The sequence below is a fragment of the Dermacentor albipictus genome, chromosome 5, assembly GCF_038994185.2.
Source record: "Dermacentor albipictus isolate Rhodes 1998 colony chromosome 5, USDA_Dalb.pri_finalv2, whole genome shotgun sequence".
Lineage (NCBI taxonomy): Eukaryota > Metazoa > Arthropoda > Arachnida > Ixodida > Ixodidae > Dermacentor > Dermacentor albipictus.
The window spans coordinates 115,683,071-115,709,600 of record NC_091825.1 but is presented as its reverse complement, the minus strand read 5'-3'; the positions used below and the strand labels follow the sequence as shown (position 1 = coordinate 115,709,600).

The following is a 26,530-nucleotide window of genomic DNA, read 5'->3' as shown; positions in this document are numbered from 1 at the left end:
TTTTCTCTTTCTTTCTTTTTTCTTTCTTTCTTTCTTGGGATCGCTTTGTCGCCGCGCCAATGCTAAGCAGTGGGCGAGCGGTGCTAGCGAGGCCAACAGAGGGGGGGGGGGGGGGGGGGCTGTGTCTCCCTGATACACACGTCTCAGCTAAGCCAAGCCGAGTGGCCGACAGACCAGCCTCGCTGCGGCGCATGCGAGTCACACACTTGCACACACGCGGACACTCACGCTCATTGCGCGCAATTAGAACGGGTATAACAGTGCAAGACCGGCGCGCGCAGCCCCCGCCGTGTGCTGCGGCGGAGTACGCACACGGGAGCGCGCGCGCAAAGGCACATTTCTCGGAAGCTTCTCGCGTAGAAAGCGGAAAGCAAGCCGGCAGACGCAGTTACGCTATTGCTAAAGGTGAAGTAACTATAATCACTTCGTTCTGCCAGGTTCTATAATATTGAGACACAAGCTTGCAGGATAACATAGAAAGAAGAAATGACACGGAAAGGAACTATCCTATTTCGAAAAGGAAAAAGATAATCAGCGCGCTGTGCCAGTTCTAGCCTGGGATGAGGTAGTTTGCAGGATTACGAGGTAGCTAACCCGACAGCTAAAGGCCGCTTAACCAGTGAAATAGATAGATAGATAGATAGATAGATAGATAGATAGATAGATAGATAGATAGATAGATAGATAGATAGATAGATAGATAGATAGATAGATAGATAGATAGATAGATAGATAGATAGATAGATAGATAGATAGATAGATAGATAGATAGATAGATAGATAGATAGATAGATAGATAGATAGATAGATAGATAGATAGATAGATAGATAGATAGATAGATAGATAGATAGATAGATAGATAGATAGATAGATAGATAGATAGATAGATAGATAGATAGATAGATAGATAGATGGCAGTATAATGTGCTCCATATCTGCCTCTTTGTTTCGATCCCTTTGCGCTATGATCATCGATGTGAAACGTTCGGCAGCAGAAATACAGCGCGATGATGACGCTGCGATATAACGAGTTACGAGGAAATGGCTGCTCACATGGTGCGAAGCCTTTAGCACGTATAGTAATATAAACGGACGCCTTTTTGTTTCTCGGGCTCACGTCCATAGTTGAGAGTCAGGGGGAGGAGATGGGGTGTTCTCGCCTGCCATACTCAGCCGTTTCCTGGGAGCGGTTTAAAAGAAAGTTGGGCCGTGCAAGAACTGCAATGTTGTATTTCTGACAGGATATAATTCGCTAAATTTTTGGATTTGCCTATTTGTTTAACTTTCGCCCGCATACATACATCATCATCATCATCAGCCTGGTTACGCCCACTGCAGGGCAAAGGCCTCTCCCGTACTACATACATACATACATACATACATACATACATACATACATACATACATACATACATACATACATACATACATACATACATACATACATACATACATACATACATACATACATACATACATACATACATACATACATACATACATACAATGATCAGCTTTTATTGCATACATAGGAATCCCTCTCCTCCTTCCTCTTCGCACACAGGGAGGTTTTAAGCACTGCCTATATCTATCGCGAGGTTACATAAACGGCCTCCCTACCGTTCCATCCACTTCCTTATACCCTCCACAGCTTTCGGGGCCGGAACTGCCCGATCGCACACCGACTTCGCCATTGCAGCCAGTGTCAGCGAGCAAACGCACAACGTGCAGTGCGGAGCGCTACGGGCGTCGAGCTACAAGCGGCGCGTTAGACCATGCAGCTTGCCGGACGGTCCGGCGCCTTCCTTTTTTCGCCTTTATCGCGCGCAAAGCGGCGCCCGCGCGGCTTCTACCCGTCAAGGCCGATGAGAGCGAATTTGTCGGACAGGCAACCGAAACAGAAAGCGAACAATGCAAGGGCGGGCTGTCGCCGTCGCCAGGAGAGGGGCGAGGAGGAAAGAGGCGACGAGCGGAATACATATATGCCGCATCGTTTTCCAGTTTGGTCGGTGGTGGACGCGAAAAGGGAGGGAGAGCAGTCCCAGACGCGGCCCGAAACGTCGCCGGCGAGCGCGCTGGCACAGCTGCGGCGAGCGAGTTGGGTTTTTCAAGGTCGCGCGTCGTCCGAATCCCTCTGTGTGTATGCGGTTTCGCCCCTATCGAGAATGTACTACATCGGTTCCGGCGACGGCAGAGCAGGCAGGCGACTTCGAACGTGTCCGGGGTACGGTTCGAAGCCGCGAGGATTGCCCAATCGACGCACACTTTAAGAGACGCGTGGTCGCGGGCGGTCCCTTCGTGGGTCCTGTCCTTCACCCTCTCTTTAATGACTGTATCGGGAGACCCTATTTCTTTTTTCTATTTAAACGTTTTACCGGCATATCCGTACCGTCGAAACGAAGCCGTTTGACGCCAGCCCTCGCACTCTCCCTCACGCAGACTCGCTTTCTCATTCTCTACGCCTCCGCTGCGCCGGTGACTCCTCTCTAAGTACCTTTCCGTTCTAGCCCCCTTTTCAAATGTTTATTTCGTTCTTTCTTTTCTGCTTCACCTGTTGAAGTAGGCTGCCGAAGATTTATGCAGCTGTGCCCCAGCGTACTCTTCCTACGCCCTCCAAGAATGGCGACTCGGTACGCGTAGAGAAAGAAAAGAGAGTCATAAAACCACTCGCAAGAAGTAAAGAGAAATCCGACCGCTTTGCTACACTATAGTTTCTTCTTTATTTTAAATCCGCGATACGAGCTGTGGCTCGAATAGGCTGGCTCGTCGGTTACGACTTCCGCGAATCCATATTCATAAATCCGTGTCCGTGCATGCCGAGAACGCGCGACGGCGGAAAAAAAAAAGAAGAAAGAAAAGAATTGTAGCGGAGGAAGGTGCAAAACGTTCAGGCTCCACGTACATGGCGCCGCCGTTCCTCAGAACAGGCGACACTCGACGTTTTGTGTAGAAAGCATGCAAATTTCGCACGGTTTGGCAGAGCGCCATCTCTCTCTCTCTCTCTCCTTCTTCGTTCCGACATGGTGATGCAAGTTGCAGATGCGCATGAACGTACACTGCTTTGGAGCGCGCAACCGCTGAATCAAAAAGTATCTTTTCCTCCAATCCCACGCGTCGTCGTCACGCTGGTAGCTGAGAGCGTTGAAGATGGAAATGGTGTGTAACCGCGAGAATACTCGTTGCACCCCTCGGGACATGCTCGACACGGGTCCCGGTACAATGAATTTAGGTTGATATCATGTCGCCTGGTAGTTCGATAAAGAACATTTTACCGGTGCTCCAGACTCAGTAGTACAGATGTTTGCTAGTGCACTTTGCAATCTAAAGATCTACTGACACAGCATGCTTTGGTCTGCTGTTTGGATAAGGAGTGTCTTCCCCGTGTTTCAGCTACTGATATATAGAGGTTCGTGGCTGAGATTCCCGCTGGTAGCCGGCGTAATCTCACGATAGATAGATAGATAGATAGATAGATAGATAGATAGATAGATAGATAGATAGATAGATAGATAGATAGATAGATAGATAGATAGATAGATAGATAGATAGATAGATAGATAGATAGATAGATAGATAGATAGATAGATAGATAGATAGATAGATAGATAGATAGATAGATAGATAGATAGATAGATAGATAGATAGATAGATAGATAGATAGATAGATAGATAGATAGATAGATAGATAGATAGATAGATAGATAGATAGATAGATAGATAGATAGATAGATAGATAGATAGATAGATAGATAGATAGATAGATAGATAGATAGATAGATAGATAGATAGATAGATAGATAGATAGATAGATAGATAGATAGATAGATAGATAGATAGATAGATAGATAGATAGATAGATAGATAGATAGACAGACAGACAGACAGACAGACAGACAGACAGACAGACAGACAGACAGACAGACAGACAGACAGACAGACAGACAGACAGACAGACAGACAGACAGACAGACAGACAGACAGACAGACAGACAGACAGACAGACAGACAGACAGACAGACAGACAGACAGACAGACAGACAGACAGACAGACAGACAGACAGACAGACAGACAGACAGACAGACAGACAGACAGACAGACAGACAGACAGACAGACAGACAGACAGACAGACAGACAGACAGACAGACAGACAGACAGACAGACAGACAGACAGACAGACAGATAGATAGATAGATAGATAGATAGATAGATAGATAGATAGATAGATAGATAGATAGATAGATAGATAGATAGATAGATAGATAGATAGATAGATAGATAGATAGATAGATAGATAGATAGATCATCTTTTGGCTGCCAGATGTGGCTGATACCATTCAACGGTGTTAGCAACATAGTTCCCTATTTGGAACATTAGAGAACGTTTTGTTTGTGCCATTAAACTGACCATGTCGTATTGCGTTGATTCTGTATCTTCGAGTGCCCCGCCGCGGTCCCGTGTTTTTTACACGTTACATGTCGAGAGAACATTTCGACTCCTGCGTCCATCAGTTCCGCGATTCGCAAAAAAGTTTTCAATCATACCCGTTATCTCGATCCCGCGTGCCACGCCTTATCAGCGCTATGCAATCGCAGTTCGACGAGCCCTGCAGTACGACGATGACTTCAGTATAACTGGCGTACACTCGCGCGTAGAAAACAATTTTCTTTGAAACCCTACTTACATTTATACTCATGGTGACCGTCTCTAACGACTCATCTCCATGCCGTCTAATTCTCGATGCCTACCTCCTGCTCCGTTAATTACTTTCCTCTCAAGATAGGACCGATAATTTCAAATTAACGCACCCTCAATCACTCATGAACTGCGTCTTGTTCGCATCCGCACACGCCACTTGCTCGTCCGCGCAATCCCTCATTCTTAGCCGGAATCTCGACGTTTCTGCCTCCCCCCCCCCCACCACCACCACCACACACGCACTTCCAACAAGCAGCTATACACAGGGAAGAAGTGTGTGGGGGGGGGGGGGGGGGAGCGGAGGGTTCGTCTCTGAACTGGCGACGAGGAAGTCTAAATGTCTGCGCAGCTTGGGAGGACAGGCCCGCGACATGACCGTGAAAAAAAGCTCGCAACCTTCCGCCGCCGGCGCGCCAGCGCTCTCCGCATCTCCCCTGACCCGGAATGGCCCAGATATCGCCCTGAGCCCCCCCCCCCTTTCCCTCCCCGCCACACACACACGCGCGCACACCCTTCTCAACCGGAGCGCCCACTGAAGCAACAATAAAGGAGCCCAAAGACAGGGAGGAGCACACCGGGCAAGACGGTCAGAGCAGAAAAGAAGCAACCACGTAACGATGTCGTCGGTCGACGCCGTCGACTGCGTTATAACTGGTTACCGCGGCCGGTCGAAACTCGTCAGCTTAACGCGAAGCCGTCGATTCTGCAGTCGCCACTTCCACGCACTTCCCTTTCCCCCCTCTTGTTCTCCTTCTTTGGCCCACTTAAACGCACGCTCATAAGCACGTGGTGCATTAGGTCTTCCCCCCCCCCCCCTCACACACACACGAAAGGCGCATGGTCATCGTTGTAATGATGACGATCGTCAACCTCGTTGTCTTCGTCTTCTTCGCGGTTTGCCTGACCGCGAAAAAAATGTAGAGGCGCGGCGGCCTGCTGGGCCGACCAAGAAAGAAAGGCGTGATGGTGTCGGAACACGCGACTGGAGAAGCGTGTTCACACCGCTCTCGCAAACGCTACACTATATACCTGCACGCTATATACGCGTGCGCGCGCTGAATCGAAGTGGATATATACTTGGGTGACCCACATAGGCTCGAGTATATGTATAAACATTGTCCTCGCACGAAACTCGCATTGCTCGCTCTCATTTTTTTTTAATGTCTGTTTCTTGTTATTCTGCGCGTATCTGTCGTCGCGCCGATTTGCCATAACAGAACGCGAAATTCGCAATGGCGGGAAATTCGAGCCTTTCTTTTCTGCTCATTTTTTTGTTCCTCGCAGTGTCGTTGGGGCAGTGCAACCGTTTGTCGTTGTTTTAATATAAGTCGATAATAATTTAAAAATGCAGAAAGCTAAAGCTTTGATTTTAAGTGGAATGCGATAGCGTTCAAAGACCCCTTACTACTTTCCGGGCTTCCCGGCAACTGCAGCTTATGTAACCGTAATGTTTACCGGGAAACGCTGACTCCGAATGCTATGCACGAAGCCGATTTTTCTGGTAGAAACGCGGCCTCTTGCGTGGGTCATTCTCCTGTTATTCTTTCGCACTATTAATATTTGAGTCTGAGAAGAGTTAACATAAAGGACATCTGTTGTTGGTGTCTTTTTTTGTTACAATAGTTTTTGAGCTGCCGTTCTCAAAGTTCCGAGGAATAACTTTGCAAAGAATGAAAGACAAGATTTGAGCAACCTTGGTGGTAGAGAAGTGGTTGGGTATGCGTGGTTCGAAGTTTTGTTAGCAATTCTACTTTCAAAAGCGGCGTCTAACGTCGACGCGACACGGGCTGCTTTACGCTATCGCGTTCATATGATACGACAATAATACGCACGAAACAATGATTAAAGCACACGCATGCTATATTATAAGTATTCTATAGTTGGTGCGCACAAACGTTGCAGAAACAGCGCAGCTTGTGGCACTGTTGTACGCGTGATGCACTCGCGATTGTTCACACGGTAACGTCAGCATTGCTCTTCATTGTTTTACGAAATCGACGCGTACAGATAAACACTGCAATTTGTACTCACTGGCTGCAGTTAGTGAGAGATCTGCTCTTGACAGGCTCGGCTTTCTGCGGAAGAAGAGAAAGAAAGAAAGTGCATGAGAAACTTTACAAATATTTTACGAGAGTCTGCAAGCGTTGAGTCACGGGCTTGTTAACGGTATACAACATATAAACCGGTGTTTAGCGCAAGGACCTTGAAGCGATGACAAAAGAAGACTACCTTCTGTTTATGGCATCGTCTCAAAAATGTTTACCCTAGACACCAGGACCAGTATTCACAAGAAAAGCTTGTACGCTAGTATCGTTCATAAGAGATAGTCTGAGCCAATACTGATGCTAAAATTTGAGACATTTCTGAGCGAAGGTCACTGGCCAATGCAAATAGCAGTTACGAACGAAAATCTTTGGGGATTTGACAAACAATCTTTTTCGCTCTTTTCTTTTTTTACATGATTGCTAAATAGAAGCACCAAATCGTCTTAGACCAGCGCCCACATTACTCATGTAAAACTATACCTACATTTATTCAGTGGGAAATTATTTGTTATATTTAGCTGAAAAGACGAAGGCCGAACTTGCGTTTTTGAATGTCACGCTCGAAACGCTGCATCCGATGAGGTGTGTTTGACTTCGTGTATTTCACAGCATTTTAGGGTATTTCCGATACGTTATCGCGCACGATAGTTTTACGATAGTTGTAGGATGGAGTCTTCGTGCACTTTCGAATGCTGTGCGTTGCCTTTTTTTTTTATTAAATGCTGCCAGAATTTATGACGTCAAAGAGGACTGGTAGCGAGAACTTGCAAGTGGCAACGCTCATAGTGGTCATGGTGTTGCATTATGCAGTGTTAGTCGCCCATTGCCGTCAACATTTCGTTTCTTACAATGTTCCGGATATACCACACTTTTTATAGAACGTATTATCGTAATTGCAGTTCCAGAAGGGTGCAGTAAGCACTTGCTCAAGATAAATGTTTAATCTATCTATCTATCTATCTATCTATCTATCTATCTATCTATCTATCTATCTATCTATCTATCTATCTATCCATCTATATCTATCTATCTATCTATCTATCTATCTATATCTATCTATCTATCTATATCTATCTATCTATCTATCTATCTATCTATCTATCTATCTATCTATCTATCTATATATCTATCTATCTATCTATCTATCTATCTATCTATCTATCTATCTATCTATCTATCTATCTATCTATCTATCTATCTATCTATCTATCTATCTATCTATCTATATCTATCTATATCTATCTATCTATCTATCTATCTATCTATCTATCTATCTATCTATCTATCTATCTATCTATCTATCTATCTATCTATCTATCTATCTATCTATCTATCTATCTAATCTAATCTCGGCTCACATAAATATACGCTCCTGCTGGCCTGCATATGTCTCGCAGTCGACCTCGCGACCTCTTCGTGCACAGACGCAGAATGGCATAGCCACTGAGGCCCACATATCTCCCGCGTTGTGTTAAGTATGCCTATACGGCACAAAGGATATATAGCTAGGGCGGTAGCGCTGACACCAGCTTGCACGCAACCCTGACAATAATGTGCCGAGTCTATATGTCCTCTGTACTCGCTTTGCGGCCTGCCTCCTTTCCACGCACAGCGCTGCAATGAGTGAAGCCGCGTCACGGATCGGGAGCCACAATTTCTTTTTTCCCCCTTTCTCTTATTTGTCCTCTACATCACCGCCGTTTGACGAATGCCACCCCTCCGTCAAGGCGCTCAAAGAAATATATATCGGCGCTAGCAACGGTGTATGAAACGGCGGCAGAGACACGCCCACCATTTCAGCCGAGGGCTCATTGCGCTCTCAGTCGCGAGTTGGTGCCGTATTCACCCGCGCAAGACCCGCACTTGTTGCTATCGTTCTAAGTTCTGACTGAGTAGGGTGCGTGCGCAAGGTAGCCCTATTTGTAATCTGCCGACACAATGCACTGCGCCGTGACTGGTACATATATCGGATGTACCATCAATGATAACCCGCCGCGAACAGATTGATTGATTATTTGATCGATTATTTGATTAATGAATTGGTTGATTGATTGATTGATTGATTGATTGGTTGATTGATTGATTGATTGATTGATTGATTGATTGATTGATTGATTGATTGTAAAAGACAACCAAGGGTGCCGGTACTGTCTTTGACCTTGGAACATTTCCTGCATGTTTATTTGTACATAATAACTTGCATAATGAATAATTGATTCATTGACTGATTGACTGATTGATATTAAACTTACCGCTGCCCCTTTCTCAACAGTAATAACTTAAGTATTGTAAGGTTCATTCGCTTCGCCTTCACTTCCGAACTTATTCAGCGGATACGTACTGCACGTCGATATGTTTTCACCAGTGCAACCTGACGTCCAGCGCGCAATAACATTAGATTTACCCATCTGAAGTATCGTGCATAGCAAGTTCAGAGCGTTGCTCGTGCAGTGCTCGTGCAGGAGGAGCCAGGCCATTGCTGGAGGAGTTCGGGACTGGCATTGAATCACAGAGCGAATTGAAATGACCTATATTCTATTTAGCATGTTGCAACATGCACATCAGTGCGCATTCTGACGTTTTTTTTTTTTTCTCTCTAAGCCTCCGAGCTCCAAAGCGTAACGAATCCAGTCTCACACGTTCGGCGAGTCATACACGAGCAAATACGGCACCTGCATAGCGTGCATACCGATGCGGTGGTAACCTATCGACGCACTTTCTCCGGCTTCGCCTTATTTTCCGCGGTGATTTCACGCCTGTTTTGTTCTCCACTGCACGAGTGGCCGGTGCCCTTTTCGTTTGCTCTGCTGGCCTTGTCGCTCTCTCTCTCTCTCTCTCTCCGCGTCAAAAACAGTGCCGCGCCGGCAACAGCCGCTGTCACGCAGAACAGCACTGAAACCGGGCTCGTTCGGGGCGACAAGCGAGCGACCTTCGCAGGAATGCCGTTCTATGAGGAGGCGGCAAAGGGGGAGTAGCCGGGCGCAAATTGGCCGCTATACCGTTATGCAATTATGGCGGGGCAACGGACGTCAAAGTAGCCTCCCCCCCTCCGCCTTTCCCTCCTCCCCTTCACTCGGTGGCTGCGTGAGAGTGATTGCTCAACCGCTTGCATGCCGCGATATCCGCAGGCCGGCGGATATGCGGGTTGTTTGCGGTAACCAGGGTGAGACGACGTGTCAGTCTTCCCGACTTCAACAATTGGACTTTGCGCACGCTCTTTTTGTCCTTCCGGAACTTCGCGTGTCCGCCATCGAGGGCACATGGCGAACGAACCGAGAGACCGGGATACCGGGATACCGCTATACAACGGTAACCCGAGTTTAATATAAAGGGGGAAACGCGGGTGTGCAAACAAGGGCAGATGACGCGAACCGATTTTAGGGACGATATCTTTACAGCGCCTCGATATTATAATGATGTGTAAGCCGGTTGTGTCTTTCCCGTAGCAAGATAGTGCATAGCACAAGCCACGTGGTGGAAGGTATACAGGCCGCAATAAGGAAGGCTTGCCTCGCCATACGTCTATGTAGCACGTTTAAACACCCAATGATATAAGGATGATGCATGCGAAATGCGCACGTTCTCACACAAAAATCGCACGAGCGCGGTATAGACTAGTCGCCAAGATCGAATAATATCATATAATTGAGGCCGATCCTTCGGAAGGAATGCGTCACATAGGCGCATTCGTTGAGCACAGTGGCATGCGCCACACTACCTCAAAAAGTGTCAAGCACCTTATTATTATTTTTTTCAAAGGTTCTCGGCACACAATGAGGCTGACCAAACAGTTCATGCTCGGTCTCATCATCTCGGTGAATTGAAGCTGAGGCTGATTCTCTAGTCAGCCAATCAGTGACGAGAACCGGTTGCACGTTGTGAGCAGGCAGGAGAGCGGCTCACCCATTGCGTGCTGCAAATGTTATCGACGAAAGCTTCGTTGATATAACTCGTAGCGTATCGTCACTTATCTGGCAAAAGGGTTATCTAAAGTGCCACATTTCACGTTAAAACAGCTCTTTTGGGATACATAGACTTTCCTTTTTTTCTTTTGCATTGTGCCGTGGATATTCACTCATCGAAATAAGATGTGAGGCTGAACCGCGAATTCGCTATAGGGGACGCATCCGGATAAGGCTTGTGTTTGGCGATTAATTGACCGCAGCGCGAGTGCATAAGCAGTAACCGGAGAAATTGGCGACGTTAATAAGCAGCTCTGCTAATAGACCGGGCGGCCTCGCGATGCAAGGCATATGGCCCGCCACGCGCGCCAAAAGAAACCGAAAGCCTTGCTTAAGACATCGTCGGCTGCCGCCACGTAAGCATTAAAAAAAAACAAAAAGAAAGAAAGAATGCTTCCGCGTCCGGGTGATCCACAGCGCAGTGAAGCAAATACAATAGTCGGGATGACAGGCAGCCATCCAACTTCAATTAACAGCCTGCCCAACGGAGGTTGCGCCATTGAAACATGCGGCTTTATTACGAGGGGATGTCTCACTAAAGAGGGGCTTCTCCTGAACACGGACCGACCCACTGAGCCGGTGGGCTGTGATGCGAGAATTTCGGTGCTAAAACGTTGTTGGAACGTTTAGTTTTACGCGCTGTATCGTTTGCTAAAAGAGTGTACATATTAAAGTACAACTTGCCTCGCAGAATCTCGTTTAAACGAATTCAGGACAGTAAGAACTTATTCAGCTGACATACGGGTTGGCTCCTTCGAGATGTTCTATGTCTGTCTGTTCTATGTCTGTCTGTCTCTTCTATGCCTGGGCTCAATCTGCCGGGATGGAACTAAGAAAGGATACACGGCTTAAATGTAAACGAAGTAAGGGAACCGGCGAACAAGTTTAACTTACGGTATCGTCTCGTTCTCACGCTGACCATGTGATGAAACACCCCACATGAGATTCGTCGGCTATAACATAATAGATTCTGCCGGCTTTGGATCGCGGCGTTGTTTCGTATATCAAGCGTAGGCTTGTCGCAAAGTGAGACTGTCGTTTGCGTCGCGCTGCCTACACACGCGAGAGCGTCGCCACTAACCACGCTGTTACGTCAGCGAGGTCTCCGGAGTTCACATACTTACCGGTATATACTCGATGGCGCAACCCGCCTTGTTCGTTCGCTGCGCGAATTGTACCTATAGTATAATTAATGCTGGACCCGCGCCAGCGTCATCCTTGTTTCTGCGTTTGGTTTCGTTACTATGTATATAAGAAACTGCGGCTCTTCGCGCGAACTGGTAATTGGAGGTTGACGTGATCTCGCGGCATTTTTGTCGAGTTGCGTGTACAGCGTGTTCTTGGGTCTGTTTAATTTACAAGGCGATTCCAGCTGCGAAAGCCAGCTCAACGTGTCAATTCACCTCGTGGAGCCATATTATACAAATAGTCTTTTAATTTTCCATTCTTTCTTGGCCGTCTGTCCGTCTGTCCGTCCGTCCGTCCGTCCGTCCGTCCGTCCGTCCGTCTGTCCGTCTGTCCGTCTGTCTGTCTGTCTGTCTGTCTGTCTGTCTGTCTGTCTGTCTGTCTGTCTGTCTGTCTGTCTGTCTGTCTATGCATCCATCCACCCATCCATCCACCCCCCCTCCCTTCCCCAAGGCCTTTTCTAACCACCCTAGAACAGATCACCGGTCTTCCGTATACACGTTCGATCAGAAAAAGTGAGCAAGAGAGATGGAGTCAGATAAGAGTTATGTAACGCGTTATCGCAATCGTATCTCGCCTCAAGGCCTATTAGAATAGCATCGGTAACCATTGGCCGGAGAGGAAAGGACGCCGTTGATCTGAGACATGCTACACCCCATAGCCCAGTCACCTTCCCGGGTTGCCAACTTGCCGATGTTCTGATACTGATAACTGCGCCAAGGTAGTAGCAGTCCGTCTCACTTGTCTTTCGTTCGCTGCTGTAGTGATTAATTAAATAATTATTTGATTGATTTAGGTTGAAGTGCCAAAGCAATAAGCAGAATATAAGTAGGGGGAAGGTTAGAATGACGGGATAATTATCACCACCTCTTGTTCCTTAACCTTGCCTGATACGCGGTCTTTCTCTACACTGATCAGTAAAGTGCAGTTTATACACACTGCGTCGCAGCGTCAACACAAACTAAATAACATAAACGCGTGGTGTAGTTTGTCGTATAAGCGCAATTTTTTGAGGCATGGGAGCCACCATGACACCGCGGCTGTCACCAGTTCATCTCGCTGCCTCTCAAAACCAAGTATCGCATCGTTTCACTTGCTTTTTTATTTTTTTGGCATTTAGCCTCCGCCTGAACGACTCTTATTTTGATATTTTTTGACAAGGAAACGGAGAAATAGTTTTTAAAGCATCGACATACAAGTCTAGACTGCATCAGTTTCGCTTTGATGCCATTTATCGCAGCAAATTTTCAAATCGCATCACCCATGCCAGCCTCGCCAGCGAAGGGTACACAGTGCGGAATCGAAGTCTAGCGAAGCTATGCACCAAAAAGTTCGAGCGCGTCGGAAACGTTCTGACGCCGAGCCACACGCGTAAGCGGCATGTAGTTCGGGAGCGTACAGTGGCAGCTGCATGCTGCGCCGCGCAAACCGCTCTGTCTCTCGCGCGGAGCGGCGCTCCGCGATTGCGTCAGATTGGCGCGCCTAAATACGCTCTTATTACTATTCGCCCTGCCTTTGTTGAACTGGGCCCCACACGCCATCCGAAGAAATTTCCGTCGCAACATTTCGCAGCCGATTGTTCGCCCAGCGCCGTAGCAGCCGGGCAGGTCTCCGCGGAGCACCGCCGTATAGAGCGTATATGTGTATGTAATACCGTCGGGCCCAGGCAGGGAGAGAGTCCTTCCCGTTCGTCTAGGTGTCCTGGGAAGGTCGCACGTAATGCGCATTCCTTGGCCACGGCGCAAGTCTGCCCTTGCGGTTTCTTTTTCTCTGCTTCTCTGTCGCGCCTCCGGACTTTTTTTTTTTTTTAGTTTGTTATTCCGCCTTCGACCACTCGACGGCGCTGCTGATGCTGCAATGCAGTGGTTTCAGAGGGTGGCGTCGCTCAGCGGCCGCCGCATTTATATGCCGCGATGCTCTGCGCTTATTGAGCCGTGACGAAATAAAAGAGCGAAGAAGATTCACTACTGGAGACGAGGCCTCGCTTCTTCTTGTGTGTTCTCGTTCTTTCCTTGGTCCGGAAGAGGCTATTTAACGTCCCGTCTTGAGAGCGCGTCAGGAGACATTGACAAACAAAACGGATAGGGATTCTTCGAATATCTTCTTTCTTCTTTGTTTTTTTTTTTGTTCCTGAACGCTTCGAATTGTCTCTTACTGAGATGAACAAGAGCGCGCGTGTTACAGGGAGTTTGGAGCGCCACGCACCTCCCTTTGTCAGTGACCCCCGCTGTCACGTTGATTCATTGATTGATTGATTGATTGATTGATTGATTGATTGATTGATTGATTGATTGATTGGCTTACTGACACATTGATTGATGGATGGATTGATTGGCTGACTCACTGATTGATTGGCTTACTGACACATTTGATTGTATTGATTGATTGATTGATTGATTGATTGATTGATTGATTGATTGATTGATTGATTGATTGATTGATTGATTGATTGATTGATTGATTGATTCATCGATCGATCGATCGATCGACCAGTTTAACTTTTCAAAGCCAACACAGGGGCCTGTGATTCACGCTGTAGCGCAGGGTTGTCGTTCTAACGCGCTTGTCGACCTGAAAGCCACCCGGGCCTCTTGGCTAAATTATCATCAGGATGATGAAGGATGTGAATGCGTGCGGATTGATTTTTACCACCTTCTATACCCTGGCCCGCACTTAAAGCCGGCAAACGAAGCCGCGCGACCATGCGCTCAGCAGGGGGATCACTGGAAGCCAAGTCCACCCGGAACGCGAACGCACTCGACGATCAGGACGACCGAGGGCAACGATGACAGAATCAGAGACGACGGCGACGGTAGGGTGCTTGCGTTCTTCGAACGGCGACTTCGACGACGGGATAACGCGAAGCTCCCGCACAATTCCGACGCACGCACTCAAAGTCGCTCGAAAAAGGCTACCGGAAGGAACAAACTTGTGTTTATACGCGTCTCTCCAGAACTGACGCAGCCCAGCACTCACGCAAGCTAGCACACATGATTTAGGCATTGCAGAAGCAGCAAAAGAGCCCCGGACTTTGCCTCACGATCGGCTGCATTCAACTTTCTTTTCAAATGCACGCTGCTGTTACCTGGTTTTGTCCGAAGTGAAGAAACACTACTTTGCCGCTTACGTCTGGGCTTCGTGTTCACCAACGCGCACTCACTGTTGATAGGAATGACCGATAGCTCCGGACACATGATTTGTGGCGTCCGGAGCCACAAGTGTTCTGTGATACACACCGCCCACGTCCTTCGAAAATGAAAGGCTTGCCCTCCACACCACGCCGCTCTAAAAGACTGAAGACCTCGTTGTAAACGGTCTCGAAATTCTGGCTTCCCGTATCACAGCTGCAGAAGGCCCGACCATCGCAAGGCCGAGGGCCAGAAGTCCGGCAACCGGACTGAGCCACAGTCTGTGACACACCACTAAGAATTTCCATTACGTCGGCAACTCCGGTGCGCATCAACTATACTTACTTCCACTCCTTGTCTTAATATTTTGCTCTCCGTCCCCTGTCCTAATGCGGGATAGCCAACCGTGGCCTCAGTCTCAGTTGACCTCCATGCCTCTCATTTATCCTCTCTCTCTCTCTCGATGATAATGCTGATGACATTGGCGACAAAAGACAAGGAAGGAAACGAAACCCTCCTTCGCAATGAGAAACCGCTCAGAGTTACGGAACATAACAAACGGAACTGACCCAAGAGCGGTAATAAAAACCGAGTCCTCCGCATCCGTAAGGCCCCGTCCTTGCCTTATCTGTCTTCATCTCAAGAGCGCGCTCGATTATCTCTGAGTAAGCGAGCTGCATCGGCTCCTTGGCCTCAGCAGGCGTCATTGGGTGACGAAGGTGAACCGCCCCTGGCGTCTGTCAGGGTACATACACGCCAAGCTAGGTCAACCGAACCGTATCCTCGCCCTATTACTTCGATCGCCGCTGTGGCAATGGCGATACGCGGCGAGGTCTTCGGTATCGGCTCCTCGCATCTCTCTCTCTCTCTCTGCCTGCAGTTTTCCCTTGGTTTGCTTTCTCTTCTTTTTCTCCGCTTTTTTCTCGAGCGAACGCTATATATGTGTCGCGTGCAGTTCGGGGTCTCGTACTTACGACACTTCTCTCTCTTACGAAAGGTCCCTCAGTGATCGTCCGAATATCACGCCGATCGTTATTGCAATTGTAGGACGCTCGAACGAAAGTCAATCAGAACCCGAATTTTCGGAGCTTCTCGGCGCTCGTATTCACAGAGAATTTCTCACGCTATTAAGAGTAAGGGCCGGCCAATCATAACGTTAGCTACACTATTAGCGTAGGTTACCGGCCAATGGCCAACGTTGCTTACGAACGAAATCTTTGCGGATTCAGACCGTGGGCCGCAATTTTTTTAGTTGAACAGCCACTCTGTTCAACGACAAAAAAAAAAGATTTTTTAAAAAACAAGCTGCAAGATACGATCTTAAGCACTACGGCGTTTGGTCATTGCACATCTGATGATATAAGATCGTAGCTCTTATAACTGTAAACTGCACCATATTCATTATATTATATGGTTTCTAGGCGGGAACCCCTGACATATAGCGCGCTAAATTTGTTAGTACAAGTTGCGCAAGTTTTCGCCCGCATTATACTATACTGCGTGCGCGAGTCACAAAGCGTGTCGTCGCTTATCGTCACGCTCGGCAGTCGAGTTAATAGGAACTTCGCACGAAGCGATATAATTCGCCCACGCAGCCACACCGCCAGCTCGCGTATACACTCGGACGCTTTCGTCGTTAAAAGTGTAACTTCTCTCCCGAAAGAGAAAAAAAGAAGAAAGGCTGCACCGAAATTGCCACTCACTTCATTAGTCGTCCGTAGAAAAACGCACCGCTCACATATACCCACGCTCGTACGCGTATACGCATGCCAGAACCGTAGTAGTCCTGGACGCCTAATACTAACGGACAAACCGACGAACAGAAAAGTAGTCGAAGAAAAAAAAAAGAAAAAGTAAGTCACGATCCGTTTCCTGAGGTCGTCGTCGCCTCCAAGTCATTACGCAACTATTATAGTATACACTATTAAGTTTCGTTTTTATTCGTTTCTTCCGTCTCTTCTTTTCGTGCCTCCATATGGACACCGACGCGAGTAGCAGAAGAACCAGAACAAAAAAAAAAAAGAAAAAGAGACACTCGACACGGAATGGTCGCTCAACTTATTAAGGCAATAAAACAAACGCGCGGGGGAAGCAAAACGAGAGCAAAAGAAATAAAGAAAAATAATGTAAGCACTACACGCTCGCCGCTTCTTCCCGGCCTACGCGGTCGTTTCGACTCGTCATTGAGCTTAGGGGTGGCGAGTGAATGCAAATGCGTTTGCGCGTACGCACAGCGCAATTTTTTTTTTTCGTTTCTCTTCGGCCAACCTAACCCCGCGGCCCTTTTTCGGCACATACAGGCGTCAGATGCTCGGGGGACGTTTAAGTTAGGGCCAGCTGGTAGGCATCGCCTCCTCGCTTACACCCTTCTCCTTCCGTCACGAATCCCTGGGCGCCCATAAATTTTTTTTTTCGTTGTCGACTTTGTAGTCGTAAGCGTATGGTGCTTCGCGGGCATCGTGATTATTGCCTACAGCTATGCCGTATACATACACGCCTCATCTAACCTTGCGAGTAGCTCTTCCGGGCTGCTCATTCTAAATAGTGTACCACCCCCTTCCTTCATCCCTAGTCCCTAGTCGCACCCGGTTACTCGCAGAATAGCGCCCCTAGCTAACACTACAGACGTGGAGCGGGCCCACGCAACGAGTTAAGCGGCGCGGTATAGCTTGGCGTCGAATTAAGCGGGGGGTAGTTAAAGAGCAATGGTTGCTGCCCCCCCCCCCTTTTTTTTTCGTGTGTACGATGACTACAAATGCAATTCTCGGGTTCGCTCATCTGTTGACCCGTGTTGACGTGCGGTCAATGCGGCGTTACGCTGCAGAGCATCTCGCATCACGGATGCGACAACAACAACAAAAAAAAAAAAGAAGGAAGAAGAAGAAGAGGTGACAAGAAGAAAGAAGGACTGGTTGAGCGAAAAGTGTTCCCGGCAAGTCCTGTTCTACGTCTGTAATGGTATACGCGCTGAACGACGCTAATCGGAAAGGCCTGTTTGTTTGCCCTCTCCTTTTCCTTTTATTTTTTTTTTCATCTTCTAGCTATAATGAATTCACTACTCGCTTTCTTTCCGCTTCTTCATCGCCTCCTCTCTCTTTCTCTTTGAGCGTGTTCCCCGCGGCTCTGCCGGTCTGTGTATCTGTAGTAAAGGACAGTCTAAAATGTGCAATGTTACGATCGCGCGCGAGCATCATCAACGTCGTTGTTGTCGTTGTTGTCGTTGTCGTTTTTATCGTTGCTTCTTTCTAACAGCTAGGTAATCGAAAGCGAACAGAACCGTAGAAAAGAATAATTCGCACAGATTAGATTAAGTATCATCAACGTCGTTGTTGTCGTTGTTGTCGTTGCTTCTTTCTAACAGCTAGGCAATCGAAAACGAACAGAACCGTAGAAAAGCATAATTCGCACAGATTAGATTAAGTAAATAATTAAAGTGCGGGGATTTAATGTCCCGAAATTGCACGGTGGATCACGAAGAACACAGTTTAGTGGAGCACTCCTAGTTAATTTTTTTGACCACCTTGGGCTACTTTTTTTTTTCTTCACCCAAAGCATGGTACAAGAGTGTCTTTTTTTTTGCATTCCTTCCCCAACGAAATGCGGCCGCCGGGGCCCGGGAATCGAACCTGCTACCTCGTTCTCAGCAGCGCTATACGCCATAGGTATACCGAGCCAGCTCGGCGTGGGCTCTGAGATGCAAATCTTCGATCCTCATCAAATTAAAAAAAAATGTTTTTTCTTTGTCTTTATTTTAATGAAGTCGCCGCGACGTTTGAAAAGTTGCGAGGAAAGCGACCAAAGCTTAAAAAGAAACAAAGAAAACAGCCAGCGATCTCGCCAGAAAGAATACTCCACAGTATAAACGACGCGACGCACTGTATTCAAATGAGGCTGTACGCGCTAAGCACGTGACCGAAGTTGCAGATCTTGTCGCGGAGCGGCAATGAGCTCGGCCGCTCCGTCGGCCGCCACCAGCGAGATCGAGGTGTCGTTACATAACGCGCCCCCTGCGGAGAGGTAAGTGGGGAGAGGCTGCATCTGGGGGAGGTCGCGACATTGAACACAAACCCCAGCGCGCGTCAAGGGTAAAGACAAGCCTATATGCGCGCTTATCGGAGGCGGATGTATTATAGTAACATGCACACACCCCTATCGGGCCCGCGTATATATATATATATATATATATATATATATATATATATATATATCCAGGACACGCGCTTCGATCTTGATCGCATGGACGTTGCTTGTCCCCTCTTGTGGGTGGCTCGCCCGCTGGAACACTATTTTAATGGTTTGGCGCATTCTGCGGATGCATGCGGTGGCGTTCATTTTTTTTTCCCACACTAACTACTTTGTATGTCTAGGCAGTGTGCGATAATTTGGCAATACCACTTGGGACCCATATTGTACGGTATACGGTTCACTCATTAAAGAAAGCACCTAATTAGCATCGAAGCCAGCGTAACTTAATCATGTCAACTTCATTCAAATAAAACAAGAAAGAAAGAAAAGGTCACTGACGCGGCGTGTTTGATAGACCTGCATTGGGGAAAACGTCATCGCCGAGGTCTTCGCGTACACGACCAAGCTGCTGTCGGTCGAGAAATAATAAGTTGGTGTTCCCTTTACCATGCGCATGCCGCGCTCAACACCAGACGACGCGTTCGATACATATACACCAGTTTCGGGCTGTTCTGTTCGGGGTGCCAACTTAAGGGCGGCGGTTTCTGCTCGGTTTCCTTGCTTTTTTTGCGATGCATGCAAGCAGGCTGACGAAGAAAACTGAAGCGAAATAAGAATCAAAACGAAACAAAAAAAAATGGCTGTGGCTTAGGTAAGGTTAAGCCCAGGATGCGAAGCATACTAGCCTTTATTTTAGTTGTTGAACCACTGTTTAGCCTGGTGAACTGCTGTTGCTTGGCTATATTTGGTTCGGCTAGACGAAGAAACAACTCATGCATTACTTCTTCGCCTTCAAGAGTGGAACGCGACAGCGTTCCCGTCGACCCGCCAAGGGGTGTAAGACAATGGGCTACAGGGCAGCGACTACGCGCCCCGCATTGGACGCGGTGAGCGTCGAGCAAAGCAGCGTTCGGCGCGGCAACGAAATGTGCGCCTGAGCAAGAGACGCACGCCTTAGAAACAGCGCGTTTCTAAGGCAACACCGCATTCACTAGAGGCGCTTTTGTACCGCTTTGAAGCGTTGTACTCGTGGCTCAGTGGTAGCGTCTCCGTCCCACACTCCGGAGACCCTGGTTCGATTCCCACCCAGCCCGTCTTGCAAGAGTTGAGCCAAAGCCACTTCTCCTCTGTCGTGACGTCACGGTGTCACGTGATTTCATGGTCACCGCCGCGCCTGAGGAGCTGGGTTGAGCCCTCGTAATATGCTTCGCATAAAAAAAGAGGCCTTCGCAGTGCAAGGACTGACGGCGGCGATGTCCTTCACACCGACTCCATGCACTGCATCGCCCGTGCACGCCGGAGGAGCTCTCGAAGCAAGCGGCCCCTTGTCTTTCTTTTCTTTTTTTTTGTTTTGTTTCCTTTCCTCATTAGCACGTAAGGCCGCAGCTTGTTGGCAACCGCGTCGCGCGTTTCCAATTCGGTGGTGATGAACGCGCTGCCACGAGTAACGGACATAAATCCGGGGCCAGAGATTGCCAGAACACGAGGAGAGATTGCATGGGTCCGATAGTTGGCTTTCCTCGGCCTTTGTCTCTTTTCTTTTCTTTTTTCTGTTTTCGCGTATCGCGAGGAATTCCTCGGGTTGCATATCCCGCATAGGCGCGCATATACGCGCGAACTTGACGCATGGTTATCGAGAGTAATTAGCGCGAGCTGTTTTCTACGCGTTATTGAGAGGAGTTCCATCCCTGATCGATTACCTCGCGAAAACGCACCCGACCTGGCCGCATACGGCAGGTATTTGTGTACGGTAAAGTGCGGCAGATGCACGCAAAGCAACAGGTTAACGGCATTTTTTCGAGCGACTTGGTACACTTCTGTACGGATGGAAGGCAGTGTCGATATACTCTCCGTGGACGGCGGGATTTCGAAGACCTGCTTTGACGTGAGACGAGGCGGAACCCTCGCCAACAGTCTCTTGACGCAGTCTCTGCTGTACGTTTTAGAGGTGCATTTCTGTAAGGTATCGAAAATATCTAAACTACTCCGCGCCATGCGCGTAGTGCATTGCCTCTAGAGGCGCTGTCAGGATTGGGGGCTCAATCCCGTCGCTCGTGATCCGGTGTCAAGATTGGAGTCGGGCATGAATTAGAAGGTAGCTGGCCCATGCCGTCGTCCAACTTATCCACGCTGAGGACGTTGATGAAGGGAAGGACTGCTTCTCATCGAGAACGAGGAATATGGGTTTTTTTTACAATATTTATATCAGTCTAACATGACTGTTTGAGAAAGTACATCAGTCTAACATGACTGCTTGAGAGAAGTGTCAGTCCAACATGACTGCTCAAGAGAAGTGTGTCGAGCATCCGCACAACAGCAGTTTTTAAACACTCGGTCCGCCGGCGATACAAGGCGGCGAATGTTCGTTTCGTCATCGCAAAACTATAGCCGCCTCCCGCAGGACGGCCTACGCACACAGAGGCACACACGTTCCAATGGCCGGAGCCGACGTCAGAGGGGCCCCGTAGAACTCGGAGCCGTTCCGGGTAGCGCGTTGGGGAGTTTGGGAACAATAGTTGGCCCGCGGAACTCATTCCGTCACAAAGTCGATTTAGTCACGCTGTGGCTAGAAGTTGGCGGCGAAGCTCCCGGTATGTTGGCCGTCATAGTCGTAAGCGGGTGGCAATCTTGCACTGCAGCCGGCCATTCTTGACAGCGCCGGGAGGTTGCCGTCATTGTCGTAAGTGGCTGGCAATCCTGCACGGCAGCTGGCCATTCTTAACAGCGCCACTGATAGCCACCTAGCGGGCGCTTCCAACAGTAAGCTCGGGAGCAGCAGCAGACGACAACCCTTTGCAGCAAGGATGGCTGGAGTTCACGGTTGCGATTTCCCCTTTGTTCGGGTGCCGGACTGCTTCTTCTGCGGTGACAGCTGTAGGGACGACGCTGGCCTCTATGGGAGCGGGTATGAACACGATGTTACCGGTGTTTGGGACAACCCGGTCCACATACGTGCCACATGCGTCCAGCAGACAAACGCCATCAACCCCATTTGCACGAAGTGGAGCTCGTGTTAACTAGCCGCTCAATTTTGTTGAGTAATGCGATGTCTCGATCGTTCTTTTTTTAATTCTACCCTTGCCGCAATGCTGCTTTTGTACCTCAATAATAACCACCCGTCGTAAATGCAGACTTATATCTCAAACAAATCCGCACGGTGCGATGTCTGCACATACCGTTGTGATCTTCCTGCCGATTAACACATGTGACATCGCCGAATAAGTACAGTCAAAGTCGACTCAGGAAGTGTAATTGCGAATTTATTGACGGAAACGCGTACACCAGTCAACGAAGTCACCAAACGCACGGGTTAATAAGAGCGCGGGTTAGCGCTGTATACCACCGATGCAATACTGCTGCATATGTCGCTGAACTGCGGTTCCCGCTGCAGTTTGTGCAATTTTAAATTCCTCAAGGGAACTGCTTGGAAACGTGCAAAGCTAAAGTTTGACCAACTTTTTTAAATGTTACCAGAGAGAGATCCGGCATGATATATTTAAAGGCAGGGCAGCGCCAGTCAAACTAGATGAGCGCTGGCGGCAATGCCGGGTTTAGTACTCTGCGGCGTAAGCATAATGACAAAGAATTCAGTTGAGCACAAAATTCACATGCAAAAAGGGACCATGTAGTGATATATATATATATATATATATATATATATATATATATATATATATATATATATATATATATATATATATATATATATATATATATATATATATATATCATGTTCGTCTTACATTAAAAAGCTCTGAAAGGGCGCCAAGAAAGCAGAATTGCCAAAAAAAAAAGAAAGAAAGACAGACAGAAGCCTAACTCCCAGAATAGTACAATAAGGCCAAACCGGGTCAAGTGGATTTAGTCGCAGCGCCGGCTATATGCGCGACGATACAATCACCTTCCCTTGTGTACGAGAGACCACGTGTGCACCAGCGCTCCCGCATATAACACCGACCTCGACGCTCTCATTCGCTTCCAAATGAAAAGAGCACTCTTGCTACTACTCACTCTTCTTTTTTTTTTTTTTCCTCGTTTGCTATAAGAGGGACCGAGCTCTAGCTAGATTTCTGGTAAGCCCTTCTCCGCGGGGAGTCTGCAGGAGGGTGAAAGTCGCGTGAATTGGAAAAACAGCACCGCCACCCCTCCGAGGCCGAGTTCCCAGTTTCAACCCATGTGTGTGCGTGCATGTGTGTGCAGTACACGCATACCACAGTTTCCGGACTGCTTTCCGCAGACCATACAGCACTTGGACGCTCAATTGACCCACGGAGCAAACTATGTACAGGTGATGAAGAGACTGAACATGATGGCTTTCGGTGTCACTCGTGCATATAGATCTGGGGCGTACGTATACAGCGCGGGCCTTAGTATCTCAATATTACGCTGACTGAAGAAAGGAGGGGTCGGGGTGGGAGGTAGACAGGACTGTTATTTCGCGTAGCAGAACGCCACGTGTTCGTTTCTCCTCTAAAATCACTCACGTTATTATTGTACGCTAATAAAGGCCTTCTAAAAAAGAGCTAGACCTCACACTTCTGCCTGTTCACATGATCATTCAAGTACACATTGGAAAAGTTGGCAACGAATGTTGCGAACATTTTCAATGCCCATCAAATCAGCCAGTCAATTGCGTATACTATGTAAGTTAACTGAGTTCTTCGTCCTCGCACCCTTAGTCTTATTATCATCAGCCTTATTATTATTTCTAAGTAATTTACATAACTTTAATGTGGAACAGATAAAATAGACCTGCCGAGGCATCTTCTATACCTAAGCGCAGCTCACAGCAATCCAATTATAAGAGAACAGGACCACATCATTGAATTGATCACCCCTCTTCCTACACATACATCGCCCGCATACATGCACCTTAAGCTACAATAAGAATTTTTTACGCTTAGTCAGATTTCGAAAGCATATCTGGACAGCACACCGACCGCAGTTGCGGACTATATCGAGAAGGTTACGGCACACGCGCTTACAAGGTACGTTTCAAACAAAACTTGACTTCGGGAGCCTTGTTTTCGCTAGCGAATTCCGGCCCGCATCGAGGGAATTGTGCGCGGACTCGCGTTTTCATTGCGACCGCTTTGCCGGCGCCGCAGTTCTTCCGACACTATAGCATGCGCCATGCACGACAAGCGAAGTGTATTGTTCACTTCTCCGTTGTTTCCCGCGTATCCGTGCAAGTGGATGTGGAGTTTTCGCGAGAGAGCTCGAGTTCATCCGCTGTTGCCTTTTCCACAGCATGCCCGACATGCAGATTAGTTGTGCGACGCGGAGTTTTTTTTACCAGCGGCAGTCTCTCTAAGTCTCCAATGGTAACACCGAAAGGGTTATGTTTCTCCCCCCATGCCTCCCCCCCCCCTACCTTCGGTACCCTTTGTACCCACGTGCATATATATTTATTTTTTGTTTGTTCGTTTTTGGTATGGATGACGCGAACAATCCCAACCGCGCGTTTTGAATGAGAAAAGGAGGCCGATTGTTTGTTTCGTTGGAGACACTCGTTTAAGTTGAGTGGTTCAAATGAAACTGCTGCGGAAAGGGAGACAGCTTTTTTTTTTTTCGTATGTGGGCGACTGCGTTCGATTCAGCTATGCGGCCTTTACAAACAAATGTTGGAAGGCGTTTTAAATGGAAATGCAGGGCTTTGCACCGACGGCTTGATTGGATCTTGCTTTTCACTCGAGAGAAGCGGTCGCGTTTTGTCAGAGGTGTTAGGAACAAGCAGAAAGTACAGAGAATGACGCTAGGAATTTGAGTACGCATAAAAATTTATTCTTTTCTCGTGTGGCACTTTCTTACAGCCACAAAAGTTTCCTGTTGTTGTGGAGCCCTTGGGTCACGCGAATCTTCTTTGTTGAATTTTTTTGGAATTGTAATTGAATTATGTCTTGGCCATCGCATAATCGGACGTGAAACTCATACACGGCACGGAGCGCACTGGCGAGCAAGAAAGGGGGAAACAACGCACGACGCTTAGAAAGTCATGTGACCACCGAGTACTTTTCAACGGACGTATTATATTTTTTCACGTTGAACACGTTGGCGGTATGCGTTGCCATGTCGTTTCTCTTTCTGCATGCTCGTGTGCTTTTGCTTACCTACACTATAAAAGGGGAGAACAAGCAATAAACGCCATCGGGGTGTTAGTTTAGCGCTTCGATGTGACTGGTCCTTGCATCCCCTCCCCCCCCCCCCCTTTTTTCTGGCCTTAGCGCTGTTTTGGTCTAAGAAAACCGTCTACACGACAATTTGACAATGCTGCGAAACAAACAGCGTTGTGTTCACATTGTTGCGACGGAAAGCGCGGTGAAACTCTGCCGGACTGCTTGCCGGAGTAGCGCAGGTGGAGGAGAAGCGCCACCTCGGTAGCTATATCCTTTCAGTGCCATATAGGAAGTTGTCCCCGAGTTTTACAGCCTTCATGGGGGCAACCTTTCCATCCACGATCACTTTCCCTCTCCCAACGGTGTCTGACGTTCTCACACTTTCAGCCACGCTTTTTCATATTGCATTATGCTCGCATTATCTCTCTCTCTCTCTCTCTTATCTCTCGCCCGAGCCTCGTCAGCGTTTAGCGCTGCTCACGTGACCGAAGCGCAGTACGGGCGAGAAATCCAGTCACGAAGCACCGCCGCATACCTTGTCAGATTGACGTTGCTGCCGCTTCCATTGCCGTGTGTCGTCTCTGGTCCTGGGCTTCCCGGGCCACTGACAGGTTTGATACTGCACGATCGAAAGAAAAAAGAAAAGAAACAACAAATGGTTAGACGTCTGTCATCGGACTCATCGACACGAGAGGAACGCGAACACTGCGAGAGGTGCAACGACCGCCCGCTTCAGTGAGGGCAAAACGATGCACGTTGCATTTCTAAGCGCGTACAGTCGAGACAAACGTAAAAGAGGAAGGTCACATTTGCATTCGTTACCATAAGCGTTGCTTCGCTTTAAACGGTGAGAAGAAGAACGTACGGATGGGACGGGCTCTTCGAGAGCAGAGCTACTTGTCAGACCAAACATAAAAGGTGACAAAAATTGTGAACTGCGGCGAACTAACGACCACAGAGAGAGCATGGCACAAGGGCAGACGCAGACTTACAACCAACTTTTATTCCACACTTTCAGTCCACTTTCAGAACTAAAAGCTTTAGGCCGATGCCCCGAAAGAACATCCGCGTTGAAGGCCTTGCTCGCGCTATTAAGGTTCTTGCGGTCTACGGGGTTTCACGACAGACTCTAAAAATGCCGCCCCCTACCGCTCTGTAGTGTACGCGCTTCGTTCGTGCTTGTCTCCCTTTCTTTCTATCTCCCCCTTCC

General features: G+C 48.0%; 1 protein-coding gene across 4 annotated transcripts in view; it reads right to left on the bottom strand.

Annotated features, from left to right (window-relative positions):
- Window positions 1-26,530, bottom strand: part of LOC135916151 (PR domain zinc finger protein 1-like) — a 256,776-nt gene that overhangs the window by 68,093 nt on the left and 162,153 nt on the right. For all 4 annotated transcript variants that reach the window (XM_070538784.1, XM_065449420.1, XM_065449418.1 and 1 more), the window contains exons 2-3: window positions 25,856-25,939; window positions 6,731-6,774 (exon numbers count right to left, since the gene is read on the bottom strand). The gene's annotated coding sequence lies outside the window, so the exon portion shown is untranslated. The remainder of the gene's footprint in view (window positions 1-6,730; window positions 6,775-25,855; window positions 25,940-26,530) is intronic.